This window comes from Gossypium arboreum, chromosome 11 (genome assembly GCF_025698485.1).
Source record: "Gossypium arboreum isolate Shixiya-1 chromosome 11, ASM2569848v2, whole genome shotgun sequence".
NCBI classification, from domain to species: Eukaryota; Viridiplantae; Streptophyta; class Magnoliopsida; order Malvales; family Malvaceae; genus Gossypium; species Gossypium arboreum.
The window spans coordinates 14,132,422-14,146,806 of record NC_069080.1 but is presented as its reverse complement, the minus strand read 5'-3'; the positions used below and the strand labels follow the sequence as shown (position 1 = coordinate 14,146,806).

The 14,385-nt window shown below is 32.0% G+C and overlaps 1 long non-coding RNA gene across 1 annotated transcript; it reads right to left on the bottom strand.

The window, feature by feature from the left end:
• Positions 1-2,400: 2,400 nt before the first annotated feature.
• On the bottom strand, positions 2,401-3,527 carry LOC128284218 (uncharacterized). Its single transcript, XR_008274591.1, has 2 exons — positions 3,128-3,527; positions 2,401-2,840 (listed from the first exon to the last, which is right to left on the bottom strand). It is a non-coding gene; the product is annotated as an uncharacterized LOC128284218 (long non-coding RNA).
• Positions 3,528-14,385: the final 10,858 nt, after the last annotated feature.

Sequence of the window (14,385 nt, the reverse complement as noted above, 5' to 3'; positions counted from 1 at the left end):
TTGCTATTCTAGCTTCGATGTTTGGATGTCTCGAGACCTGAAATAAGAAAAACTTATTTAGGTTCGATATTTACTCATCTCGAGACCATGGGGTACATGTCTCGAGGTCTACGATTATTGTCTTGAGATTTATTCAACATGTCTCGAGACAATTACCTAGAAATGTACAATTTAATCATTTTTGTTCATGTTGTCTCGAGACATAACCAATGTATATTGAAACCATCCTGCCAACATGTCAAAAATGCAAACTTTCCAATAAATAATTGATGCCAAAACACATCCTAAATCATACCAAACTTGATGTGATATCGGGTCCCTTAATTGGGTCAAGGTCGAAGCTGCCATTTGGGCCTAAAAAGTGGGCTATGATGAGAAACCTAAAGAGACAATTGAGGGCTTTTAAGGCCCAAACTGTTCAATTTAATTAGTCTATTAATTTCCACAACTTTGTTTTATGTTTTATTCGAACATCATAAATATGTTTTAAAATATTATGTTATTGTCATTACATGTTTAATATGTGAGTTAATTATGTCCTAGTTTATTACATCATTTTAGAGTAAAAGCCCTTCATTCTTTCTTGTGGCGTTTACTCTAAAATCCAATCTTATCACCTTCTCAAAGTGTGGTGATCAAAATATCATACCTTTGGTTCTTATTTCATTATAGATAGCGGGTCAAGATCTCTATCATTTTCTAAACTTTCGAGTATTAAACAACAATATAGAAAACAGGTTGCGTTGTTATATATCGTCGATTCTTTTCTGATTTATTTACATTTGTGAGTTATATTAAAGTTTATCCTTTTGTTTATTTTTCCTTCATATTTCTACCATTATTCAAGCAAATACTTATTTAGATGATCGGGAACATAAAATCGTGAATCGAGCTTCAATCTCGTAACCAATTGACATATAAGAACATAATCAATATGTTAAAATTCTCGTATTTCATATGTCTTATTTCAATATTAGTAAATGGATAGTTAAATTAACTAAATACATACTTTAATTATTTAAACCAAGTAGGGAGTCAACATCTACCAACACAAAAACCATTTTAGCTTATATCAATCTAATTTACACATACTTAACTTATATAAATGCATTACACCTAAGGGTCATATTATTTATTCCAACAAAACTAGCCTAATTAAACTAACTAATAACTTATGCACAACTAGCCATTCAATCAAAATTGCTCCATCAAATATATACACCAAAAGATAAGTGAAATACAAAATCACTCAACCACTCACCAAGGCATGCATCATTAACATATTTACAAATCAAAATGATATAATGACTTCAAAGCACTTTCTAATGACTTAGGTACATGCCAATTCTAATTGAATATAGGAAAATGTTACAATTGATGGTTGAGCTGAGTACTGATAGCTTGGATGCTGACAAGATCACGAACACACCAAAACTTAAGACAAGACTGTGCACAGAAACAAACAAAATCGTACGTTGAGTATTGAACATTCTATAGCACTAACATAATTTGAATTCAAAATGTTAATAATCACAAAATATCATTTCAACAGGATTATTGTCATATATTATACTCAGAATGACCTTTCATAAACAGAATCAACCTAGTATTTGATTATCAAATTCAAGATGATATTTTTATCAATGAATCAAGATATAATATCATTTTCAGAATCAAAATGGCATATTAAACATTTTCTTTTAGCCTTTACTAATTGGATGTAGATACAAGTATGAGTATGTGGATTTAAACACTCCACAATAAGAATCAAAGTGTTAATCATGCATAAAGACACTAATCCTCTAACTAGGGGTGAATAAAATTTGATTCAATTCAAAAAAATCGAATTTCGAGTTAATCGAATCAAGCTCGATTCGAGTTCAAGTCGAGTTGAATTTTACAATTCGAATAACAGATTGGTGTAAATACTCTTTTGGTCCTTATCAACTTTGAAAATGAGCAAATTGGTCTCCCTCAACAAAAATTTAAAATAATTTTAAAATTCAAAATATTTATAAAAATTCCAAAATTTATATATTTTTAAAAATTATTAATATTCTAAAAATTCTAAAAATATATAAAGAAAGTTAAAAATTTTAAAGTTTTTCTAAAATAATAATTATGAAAATCTAAATAAGTTAATTAATTATTTAAATTTATTATATTAAAGTATATATTTTTACTTTGAAAAAGTTTTAAAATATATGTGGTTTCAAATTTAGGTGCTCTAACTTGGAATTATTTATCTTGTAACAATATTTTAATTTGATATGTTTAGTTTTTTAATTTAACTCGAATAATTTCATTTGATTCAACTCGACGCAAATTTTAATTTCATTTGACTCGATTCGAAAAAAAATTCAAATCAAATTAGAATGATAAAATAGAACTCGTGAACTCAAAATTTTTTTACTTAATTTGACTCAATTCAATTGAACACTCGCTCTTACCTCTAACACGACAAAATACAATGCAATGAAGTGTTAAAATAAATTATATCGTAATGCTAAAATAAATTACACTGTAGTGGTAGAATGAATTGTACTGTAGTGCCAAAATGCTCCCGAAATCAAGGGCCAATTCAAACCGGCACATTTGTTTAAAGATAAAAGCAGTGCATGGTGCGATACTTATACATTGATGAATTTAAAGTTATACCCCTTTGGGATTCCAGCGAGGGGAATGTTAGTATTGCCTTAAAGATTGAACCCAAAATGGAACTGCATAAGGGAGCATAGTTTCTCTAAGATCTGACAAACAGTCTCACCTTTGAAAACAACATAAGACCATCCTAGCTTCCAAGGGAGATTCATTTCATTCGTCAATTGCTCCAATCCTACCTTTGAAAATTGGAACGACAAATATATCAAGAACAGATTTGTCTTTTCAGTAATACCCTTCATATGACTCTAAATAGGCATCAGTTGCGTGAAGAATGAATTTTTTTTTTTTTTTGCTTCCCAGTACTAATATTACTCAGGGAAGTGGAACTCCTGCATGCAGAAAGCAAAAGCTGAAATTCGAAGCTAGTAGTAGCTAAGCGACCCCCTTCAGAAAGTGGGAGAGTGAATAGGACCGATAATCTACATGGATAAAAATTAAGGAGAGTGAGATTAAGGGGTTTTACATTGAAAATGCGTGCAGTTCCCACACTAAGCATCGATTAGATTGAAGTGATGCGATGTGAAGCTGTTTTTAAGCACAAAACAGTGTTGCTTGTTTAACAAGTCGTCAGTGATCAGTGCCGAGTAAACACAAAGTCAAACAAGACGCAAGAGGAAGCAACTGTAAATGATGTGGTGGATAGTGAACAGGGTTGGCGTATACCTGGTTTCGATGTTCATTTACTATGGAATGCCCTCGTGCTTATCTCCTTCACTAACCTCGCACTTCTTCCTATCGATTTCCACGACATTCGTAATAACTTGACTCTGGGTTTTACTCATCCTATCAATGAAAGCCAAATGGAAAGGATATCTTCAGTGGCCGACAGGGATCTAAGAAAAAATTCATTGGTTATCTTGAGGAGAGCCATAGTGGTATATCATCGTTTGATTACATGTTGTGTTGGAGGGATATCTAGTGGGCTCTTAAGCCCATTCTAATAGGCTTGATGGTTAGCATTTATGTTAAACTGAACAAACACCTAGGCCCGTATGCAACTTCGAGCTACGATCGTAATCTTTTGTTGGTGGAATAGAAGAGAGTTGATCATTGCGTAGCCTAACGAAACCTTAAAGAAGCTTGCTTAAGACATTTTATCAAATAAAGCAAAGACATAGTGGAATCGAGTTTTAGTTTGTTTACAAGGAAAAATCACATAACAGAATTGGTATATATTTGTTTAAAAGATAAATGAATAACCATTTTATTTTTCCTATCTTAAGGAGAAAAAAATTTTAATAACTTAAAAATGTAGGCATCTTAGGATGGCCAGATGGGTCATCAAAATTTTGAACACATAAAAGAATACAAATTTTCCTGTCACAATTTTAACTATAATAATCTATAATGTATTATTATACTGAATACTATCTATATTTTCTATTGATTTTTATATTTACATTAATAAAATAAATTATTCATCAATTTTTTTAATGTGAAAACAATTAAACAAGATCAAAACTAAACTGGAAAAATAGCATATTACTATCTAGATGTGCTTATGGGTTGGGTCGGGCCAGATTCAATCAAAAAGTTAGATCTATTTGTTAGGCCCGAGCCTGGCCCAGCCTGGAAAATAGATATAAAATTTTGTCCTCGGCTCAAATAAAAATGCTAAAATCTAGGCTTGGGCCGGCCTGTTTGTATTAAATATTTATATAATTTTTAAATATATATAATATATTAAAATAAATATTTCTCAACAAATTGAAAATAAAATTTAAAAATATATATACTTAAATAACATTAAGATAGATGCAACTTAACAAGCAAATACCTCTAAAATAATAACAAAATTAACAATAAAATAAGTGTTATACAATATTCAAATAACAACAACAAAATAGTAGTAACATAATAGTGAAATGGTAGCAAAATAGGGTGAAAACAACAAGAAAATAGAATTAAAACAACAATAAATAGCTATTTTTTTGTCCTTTTGTAAATTTGGTCTAGGCCCGTGCAAAAAATGTGTTACTCGAGGCCTAGTCTATTTTTTAAATGAGCCTTACTTTTTTTCCAAGCCCATTTTTCGGCTCTATATTTTTGTCTAAACCGTTTTACTTTTTGAATGAACCTTCGAGTTAGACTGATTCACCTGACCATGAGCAAGTCTACTACCATCCAAGCATGAGCCCAAAAAAGGATCAAATCTTTTAAGCTTCCAAAAAAATGCTGAGGCCGTCAAATACATCCTTTAAAATTTAAATAACAACACTGATTTTTTTATTAAGTAAATTATTAATTATTTTTATTACCATGTTGAAGTCTTTTTAAATTAAAATAATTTGATTATTTTTATTAATAAATTATTATTATCTTTATACTTAAATTAATGTATACATAAAAATAAAAATTATTAATTTACTATTTTCTTTTTATTTATGGTTGACAACATTTAGATTACTCATTTAGTAAACTTCAAAATAAATTGATACAGTTAGAAATATTCTAAGAAAGTGGTGAAGATCACATTATTGGCAAATCTACCACTTAATATGATATGCACATGGAAGATAATTCATTATTAAAATTTAACAAGTTTTTACTAATGTATGGGGCAATTTTTAATATAAATTTCATACTTATAATATTTATACTAAAATTTTAATATTTGTTTTAATATTTAATTTAATTTATTTTAAAAATTAGTAGATAGATGGATTGGGCCCAATATCGTAATCTAAGGCCTTCCTTTCATGCCATCTGTCCTTTCCCCCATTTTTTTACAAGAAAAGACTATGGTCAAATTTCAACTTGAATCCTTTTACTTTTTGAAATTATATTAATATGGTTAAATTTTAATTTTGATCTTTATATTTCACTCAAATTTGAAATTTAATCTCTATACTTTAATTTTGAAATAATTTGGCGCCTCATTAGTTAGTCTAAACACGTTACTCGATTAAAATGCTTATGTGATTTTTTAAGGATTGTTAACACAATTAAAATTCTCTATTAAATTCAAGTTTATTACAATTTTTTTTGTTACATGGATACCGAATAAATATCTTTTTAATTTTAAAATGTCATGCCAATAAATTTAACAAAAGGATTATAATAACGTTAACAAATAGACCTAAATTTTTAAATTTAAAAATAAAAAATTAAATTTTAAAAATAAAATGTAGAGATTAAATTTTAAAAATATAAACAGCGCAACAACTTAAGTGATGCGTTATAAAACCATACTATACCTGTATATATAGAAGAGAGGACCTTCCTTCTTTGGGCTATTTTGCCCAAAAAAGCCCTTTTCTAAAATTATTTCCAGAAATGGGCCAACTTTGTGATTATTTACCAGAAAGGGCCGAATTTCTCGAAAATGTGTCCACGTCAACGCGATCTCAGGTGATGTGTCAATAAAATGCTCCCCTAGGGACACATTTTGCCCCCTTTTTTTTAACCTCCCATCGGCTAATTTTTTTTACCGTTTAGGCTCCAACGGTCAAAAAAAATATATAAAACCCCCTTTTGATTTTTTTCACACAAAAATCCTCTCAAATGTCTCTCAATTTTTTCTCAAAGCTCTCTTTAATTTTTTTCAAAAAAGCTCTATTTAAAATTTTTCTGAATTATTTTTTAAAATTAAAAAATATTCGATAGTGTTTACAATGGCCGGAGAATTAATTCATCTCGATAATAAACTCATCTCCGTCAAACAAATGAAAATGGTAAGTGTTAATTTTAATTTTTCAATATTATTTAATATTTTTTTTCATTTATGCAATTTTAATTAAATTTTATTTTATAATTTTTTATAACAGTCTGTAGATAGGGTGTTGCAATGCTATATTCGTAATATGTCTGGTTCTCCATCACCGTTGATAGAGAATTACCTGCAGGAAGCGGGATTTTTGGCACGTGGCCATGACAGGCCGGAGGTGCAAGTTGGACCTAAAACTAATTAGTGTGTTGATAGAGAGGTGGAGACCCAAGATGCACACTTTTCATATTCCATGCGGAGAGTATACTATCACTTTGGAAGACGTGCAGATGCAATTAGGATTGCCAGTGGATGGGTACGTAGTCACCAGGTCCTCTCAATCTGCTGATTAGGGAGCCGTATGCTATGAGCTTTTGGGTGTTATTTCGGATAATATTAACGGAGGTCGGATCGGGATGGGCTGGTTACGAGACACATTCCCGGAGCCGGATAATGATTCGACTGAACTAGAAAGAATACAATATGCTCAGGCATACATTCTCGAGATGATTGGAGGTTATCTGATGCTGGACTTGTCACGAATCCTCGTACATCTGAGATGGCTGCTGAAACTCGTTGATTTTAGAGCAGCTGGTGAATTTAGTTGGGCGTCTGTCGTGTTAGCAACATTGTACAAGGAGATGTATGAGGCGACGCGACCGAATAAAGCCAAAATTGGAGGTTGCCTATCACTATTGCAATCATGGGCACGATTTCGCTTTCTATTTTTACGTCATCGAGTGGACCACCCATATACATTCTCACTCATAACGAGATAAATTTTATATTAGATTTTACAATTATTACGTAGATTTAAAATATAATTGTATGCTAAAAATTTATTTAATTAGATGGAACCATTCGGCGAGTTATGTTGGAATACCTACCTCTCTTGAAGATATATAGCTTCTATTAGACCAACTGTCAAAAGCACAAATAAGTATTAAATAAAATATATATACATAATAAAATAGTCATTTCGTATTTAGTATTTAGTATAATGTATATAACTAATTTTTTTATCATGTTCATAGTTTCAATGGATACCATACGAGGATCCGGCAATTCGGGTAGTAATTCAGGATGAATTCTTTCAAAATCCAAACATTTGGCGGGTGAAGGTCCCATTGGTCAACTATGCTATCTTGGAGATGCACCAGTCAGATAGAGTATTGCGGCAATGTGGATTTCAAAAACTGATTCCCGTGGCACCTCATGTGCTCGATGATGAGCACAAAGTTGACTTACGGCAATTAAATACGAATTGGCTGAGATACTAGTTAGAATATATCGAAATGTGGGGAAATCAGTATGATTATATACCTACTTGGGAACCGATCATCGTTCTTAAGTTAGCGTGCGTGCTGGAATGCATGCCACGGTTTAGGATCTATGGCAAGCCATATTTACTGTCAGAAGAGGAGAGGCGACGACAAATTCGCGTCCAAACAAAACGATAGGGCCCTTTAAATCCAAGAAGAAGGGATGACGACACGAGCCCATCAACAACGCCCACACAATCACAGGGCCCATCAATAGCGCCCACATAGTCACCAGGCCCAACACTTCAACTGACGACGCCTATATCACAGCCTTTTCAGATTACGTCAGGTGCGTATCCTAGCCCTTATATGTATCTTAACCCTTATATGTTTCCTTTTCCCAATCCTATGGTAGGTTGTAATGCATTACCCAGTTTATCTCCGTTTTCGATTACTCCGAGTCAACCGCCGATCTATAGGCCGTCGTTGAATGAGGGATCACATAAGGCGCCGTCAGGGAGCTCTTTTTTTTACTAATCCTCATTGCTTTATGGGATTCAAACACCTCCGCCATGGGTGATACAAACACCTCCGCAATCATTATTCTATCAAGGTGGGTTATCCTCCCAACACTTACAACTAGAACCCCTGTCGGAGGAACCACAATACCCGCCAGAGCAACCATAACCCTCGTTGGAAGCTGAACCAAGGAGGAATTCAACGCGTAACGGTCGACGACCCCAATGTGGCACTGATTTCGACCAGCACCAACATTGATTTTTAAAATATTTGTATAAAATTTTTATTTTGTTTCATTTAATAAAATAAAAGTTGTTTTAATATTTTAATTATAATTTACTTTTATATTTTTAATAAAATAAAAGTTTTTTTAATAAGGTAATATTTTTAATATATTTGTACAAACTTTTTATATTGTTTCATTTAATAAAATAAAAGTTGTTTTAATATTTTAATTGTAATTTACTTTTTATATTTTTAATAAAATAAAAGTTCTTTTGAATAAGACAATATTTTTAATATTTTTATATTTTAATAAAATATAAATAATACAACATAATTTTATTACAACAACTATCAGCTATTCTGGTTTGGACATAATCGAGTTGTATGGACTGGGTTCCTACACCATCCGCACAACTTTTGTTGGTTGGTTGTTTCTCGGATATCCATATTGTTACGTATTCTAGTCGAGCAAGGTCGACCCTCTGGTTTGCGACGCAATTCTCTATCCGATAACATCTTAAACGGAGCAAGCGATACAGACGGCCACTTACGTTCATCTGGGACCGGTGGGAATACGTGTCTCCACACATTGTACATGTATTGTATTTTGTATACTTCGTTGACATAGCTCATGGGATCCAGACGGAGATTCTGACAAGTTGTAATTACACGAGCGCATGGATAATGAAGTGCGTCAAACCTCCCACAATCGCAGGTCTTATTTCTCAAATGTACACAATATTGCCCGCTAATAATACATTGGTTCAGTTTGTCAAACTCCGTCACTTAAATAATACAACATTACGTAATAACAATATTATTCAAAAACCCTAAACACCTAGTGATACTGTACCGCCAACACATGTATATTGACATTTGTACTTTTTTATCTCCCACAAGCTTTTCCTTTTCCTTAATGAGGCCATGATTTTTCATGAACATTACCATCTTACACTGCATACTTGACCTCAAACTTATCGGATTTGGATTTAACCACGTTGTAGTTAACCAGGTTCATGATGCTATGTTGTTTCAATGCACTAAGAAAACTATCCTTATTGGAAAAATCCTTACCAACTTCCAATTCACCCGAATTCAATGACGAACTTGTATGGTCATGCCTTTTGTGTGGTAGATCTGGAAACTTTAACGCATCATCTTGAGATAGATCGACATTATGCATGTGGGCTGGAGGCGATTACGCCTTGAATCGCAGACTTTCTTCTTCTTTATCTGAACCCCGTTCAAAATCTTTAGGAATGAATGGAACAGGCTCTCGAGGTGGATCCACATCAGACTCATCATCCGACCCACAGTCATCTGTAACGAATGAGGTCCCTTCGCCAGTGAACGTCGTAGGGAGTACATCATCCCTTTTTGTGGACGTTTCATAACGTCCCCAATCAGATGTAGATTGCCAACCACTAGAAATCAATTTCATTCTTCAGTACATTTTTCCAGCATCGAACATCGGCCCACTGAGGTGCATGTCCCATACACTTGATACGATCTCGCCTCGAAACGGTGAGTTGAGTCGTAGTTGTGCCCGATCGTCGAACGTAAAAGTATCGTTCCAATTTGCAAGCTATGGATGTATTTGTTTAAATATGAATAAATGTAATACCCCTACCCGTATTCATTGCCTGAATAGGGTACGAGGCATTACCGGAGTTTACGAATTAAATTTTTTTTTATATTCAATATAGCCCCTTTATAAATATCTAACCTTCCCTGCAATATTAAATCGAGACCAATCCACATCAACCAAATCAATTCAACATATTTTCAAGATAAATTCATGCATATTTATAAGATAACGTCATCACATATCTAAAACCAGGTTTGTTAACCATACTAATGGCTAACTTTACATCCATTTCACGTTAACATTTACTTTGTTAGCTTATACATGTAATAGCCTGAATTTTCAGTGGTGTCGGAATAGTGATTCGAGATCACTAAATCCGACAAATGAGTAGAAAATATTAATAATTTAGTGAATATAAGTTAAGTGTGAAGTTAGGAAATTTTTGAAATAGCGAATAGTGTACTAGAAATAAAAAAATTAAATTAGAATCGGAAACAAGATATCGAGAGTTTGAAAAATTTTAAAACGAGCCATAAATATTTTTATAAATATTTATGAAGTGTTAATAAGTTAGTATTAAAGTTTCGTCAAGAAATTTTAAAGTTTCGATAGTTCATTGAATAAAAAGGATTAAATTGTAACAAATGTAAAATTATGGGAAATGATTAAATAGCTTAAATGATAAAAGAAAGAGGGTTTAAAAGGCAAATCAGCAGGAAAATTGATGAATTAAGGGTAAAATTGGAATATTGCAAAAATTTACTTAATAAACTAGGACTAAAGTGGAATTATCTAGAATTCTCATTATTTTTCTGCATTCTCATCAGAAAAAACACCATAGAAGGGTTTTATTAAGCTGGTTTTTCATATTTTTACTGCAAGTAAGTTCAATTCTTGATTATTTCTTGAAATTTTTGTGTTTTTATGACTTTTACAACTACGTCCACTTGTTTAATTCATTAGTTTTTGATTCTATGAAAGAAATTGAAAGCTGATATGAATATGTGCTGGAATTATATGATGATTTAGCATGGAATTAGAGTTTTAAATTGTTTATATGCTGATTTTATTGAAAGAATTGAATAGAAAGTGAATGTTTGGAATCTGAAGGTGAAAAAGTTTGAAGTTAGGGTTTTATGTGGAAATTCTGAATTTAAATAATTGTGAAATAACTTATAATGTTAAGGTAAAGCATTAATTGGGAATAATTAGCTTCATTGAGGGATTAATTGAGCAAGGACTGAATTGTATGAACTGTGAAATTTGGGGCAAAAATCGAAATCAACATTTGCACTAAAACAGTTTTGGACAGTAGCAGTAGTCTAACTTTGAAAAATCATCATAAATTGTATAAATCGAATTAGAAGATGAAAAAAATATTAAATTAAATCTTATTGAGTCTAATTTCTCATAGAAGAAACGGTGTAAGCAACGGAATTGTAGATCATGAGATATAATAGATTTTGTGAGACAATGTCAGAATGATTTCGGGATCCCCTGTTCTGACTTTGAAAAATCATAAAAAATTGGAGAAAAATAATTAGAGGCTTAAATTTGTATTTTTAAAATCCTTAATGAGTCTATTTTCAATAGAAACAAACATAGACATCATCCGAATTCTGTATGAAGAGATAATTAATTTTTAGTGAAGAAGGGTCGGAATTGTCAGACAGCAGAATAGGGGTGACTTTAAAGAATAAACTGTACTTATTGGCTAAACCAAAAATTCTAAAAATTTTATTATAAGAAGATATATGAGTCTAGTTTCAGATAAAATTAGCGGATCCTAATTTGGAGTTCTGTAGCTAAAGATAAAAATAATCTAGTGACTATGACACCGATGGACAACATTGGAATATACATAAGTAAACAATTAAATTATAGATAATATTACTTATAAGCGGGTTGAAGATGAAGTCAATACTGATAAATGAATGATTTTACAATGATAGATCGAGAACCCGAAGCAAGTCGAGGAAAAGAAAAAGTAGCTGATTAGTCCCTGAATTTTCACAAATTTTACAAATCGACCCAGGTAAGTTCATATGGTTGAAGTTTAATGATTATATGTTAATTTTATGAATTATATAATGTATGATGAAATATATTTATTGATGAATAGAAAATAAAATAACAACCTGAAAATCGAATAAATGATCAAATTGAGTGGAATGTCGATTTGAGTACTTCGATCGATGACAAGTGATAAGTGGTAGCCTCAGCTACACTTATCTGATCAGTGATAAGTGACAAATGATAAGTGGTAGCTTAGCTACTCTTATCTGATCAGTGACAAGTGATAAGTGATAAGTGGTAGCTTTAGCTACACTTATCTGATTAGTGACAAGTGATAAATGTGATCAGTGTAAGATCGTGGCAGGACTATGATTTTAAAAAGTGATAAGTGATCATATGCAAGACCATAGTTATACTATGGCAAAGTGAAAGTGAAGTACTCAATTTTTCGTTACCATTCCCTAATTTGGTTAAAGAATGATATATGACAAATGGGCCCAAAAGAATTAATGGAAATGGGTAAGTGGTAGCGAGTTTATACAGGGAACTCACCAATGACTGTGATTGACAGGTGAACTTAATAATTGTGTATATAGTATAAGTGTATAAATATTTAGTAAGATTTATGTTTTATCCCTATGAACTTACTAAGCTTTTATAAGCTTACTTGAGTGTATTCAATGTCTCTTGTAGATTGACGTGAAAGTATACGGAGGATCGGATCAACACAGAGGATCACACTATCCAGATTATCTCCGGTAGCTTTTGTAAATTTCCTTTTTGATTTATATGGCATGTATAAAGCTTGGTGATTATATAAATATTAAGACTTGTTTAATGACTATACATTAAAGTAAAGAATGATGAGTATGTTAAATAGTATAATTATAATAGAAGTATAATTTTGTATTAAATTGATTGAAATGAATTGGTTGGTTGGATTGGTCTCGGTTTTAAAAATTGCAGGGAAGGTTAAATATTTATAAAGGGGTTATATTGAGCCAAAAAAAAAAAACACTTTGGGATTTTGCGAAAAATCCCCTATGGTTTCGATTTAATTCTAGTCTGGTCTCGAAGTATGTTTTGGGCTTTGGAGGCCCATCTAAAGGACACCATGACATGTTTTAGTAAATAAATAGTATTTAACTCGTATTAACGAAAAATTAATTCGGTAAACTTCGGTAATGCCTCCTACCCTATTTCGGCGATGAATACGGGTAAGGGGTGTTACAATACATGCCATTGATTTCCAAAATAAAGTTTCTTTATATACCGAAATCCTGAGGTTGACAGTGTATGTGTCTCCGACCAAATCCGACTTCCGAGCTCTTAACACTACAAAATAGGGAAAAAGGAAACGGGGTAAGCACTTCGTGCTTAGTAAGCTCATGTAACAAGAATTATACTTACCTAATATTTTCAATACAATACAATAAACATCCATATATCCATTCAATGCATTATTACCTTAATATGCACAAACTCAACATTCAAGTTAGTACAATAATTTCCATGTACCAATAATATATACCATGATTGATGAGCTTATCAATATCATAATTTCCATTTCCTTGTTATTTTTTTATACTTATCCCGTTGAATTTATCGAATTTGATGGATTTTCAGAGGTACACTTTTAGTGTACAATTCGGTCCGTCAATTCATATTCATGTGCACATTTCCATTTCGAGAGCACACTCCATGAACCTCAACCTTGCAGCGGGATTACCAGTCCAGGCTAAATCCCCTGCAATATAAACTCATAGAGTATTGTCGGGATTACCAGTCCAAGCTAAATCCCCTGCAACGACAATTACTCTAATGAGCTTGGATCTGAATTACCAGTCCAGGCTAAATTCAGACCCTAATTCGGATTACCCATCCGGGCTAAATCCATTTTACACATATTCTTCGGGAGGGCTATATCAGGATAGGATCACCCGTCCGGGCTAAATCCTTTTTACCATCAATTCCTTTTTAGAGATCCATCGAATTTTCCTTTCATTCAACCGGGATTTTTTCCCATTTTATCAAATATATCAATGTTTCATTAATTTTCATACAATGAACACTCAAATCATATTCACATCAATAACATACAATCTCAAGCATTTAAGAATATAATTCAAGTTACACGAACTTACCTTGATACTTGTTTGTAAACAATAAAAATCTACTAATCCCGAACTTTTTCCTTTCCTCAATCTAGCTTCCTATTTGAATCTTCCGGATCTAAATAAATAAATTTAATTATCAATTTAATACATTTCATGTTCATATGCAACATTCTCTATAATTCAGCTATTATTTATAGTTCATTTAAAGCTGTCTACTTGAGTCATAGTCACTAAATTATTTATAACTTGAGCTACGAAACTCCAAATTAAGATCTGTTAATTTTCCCT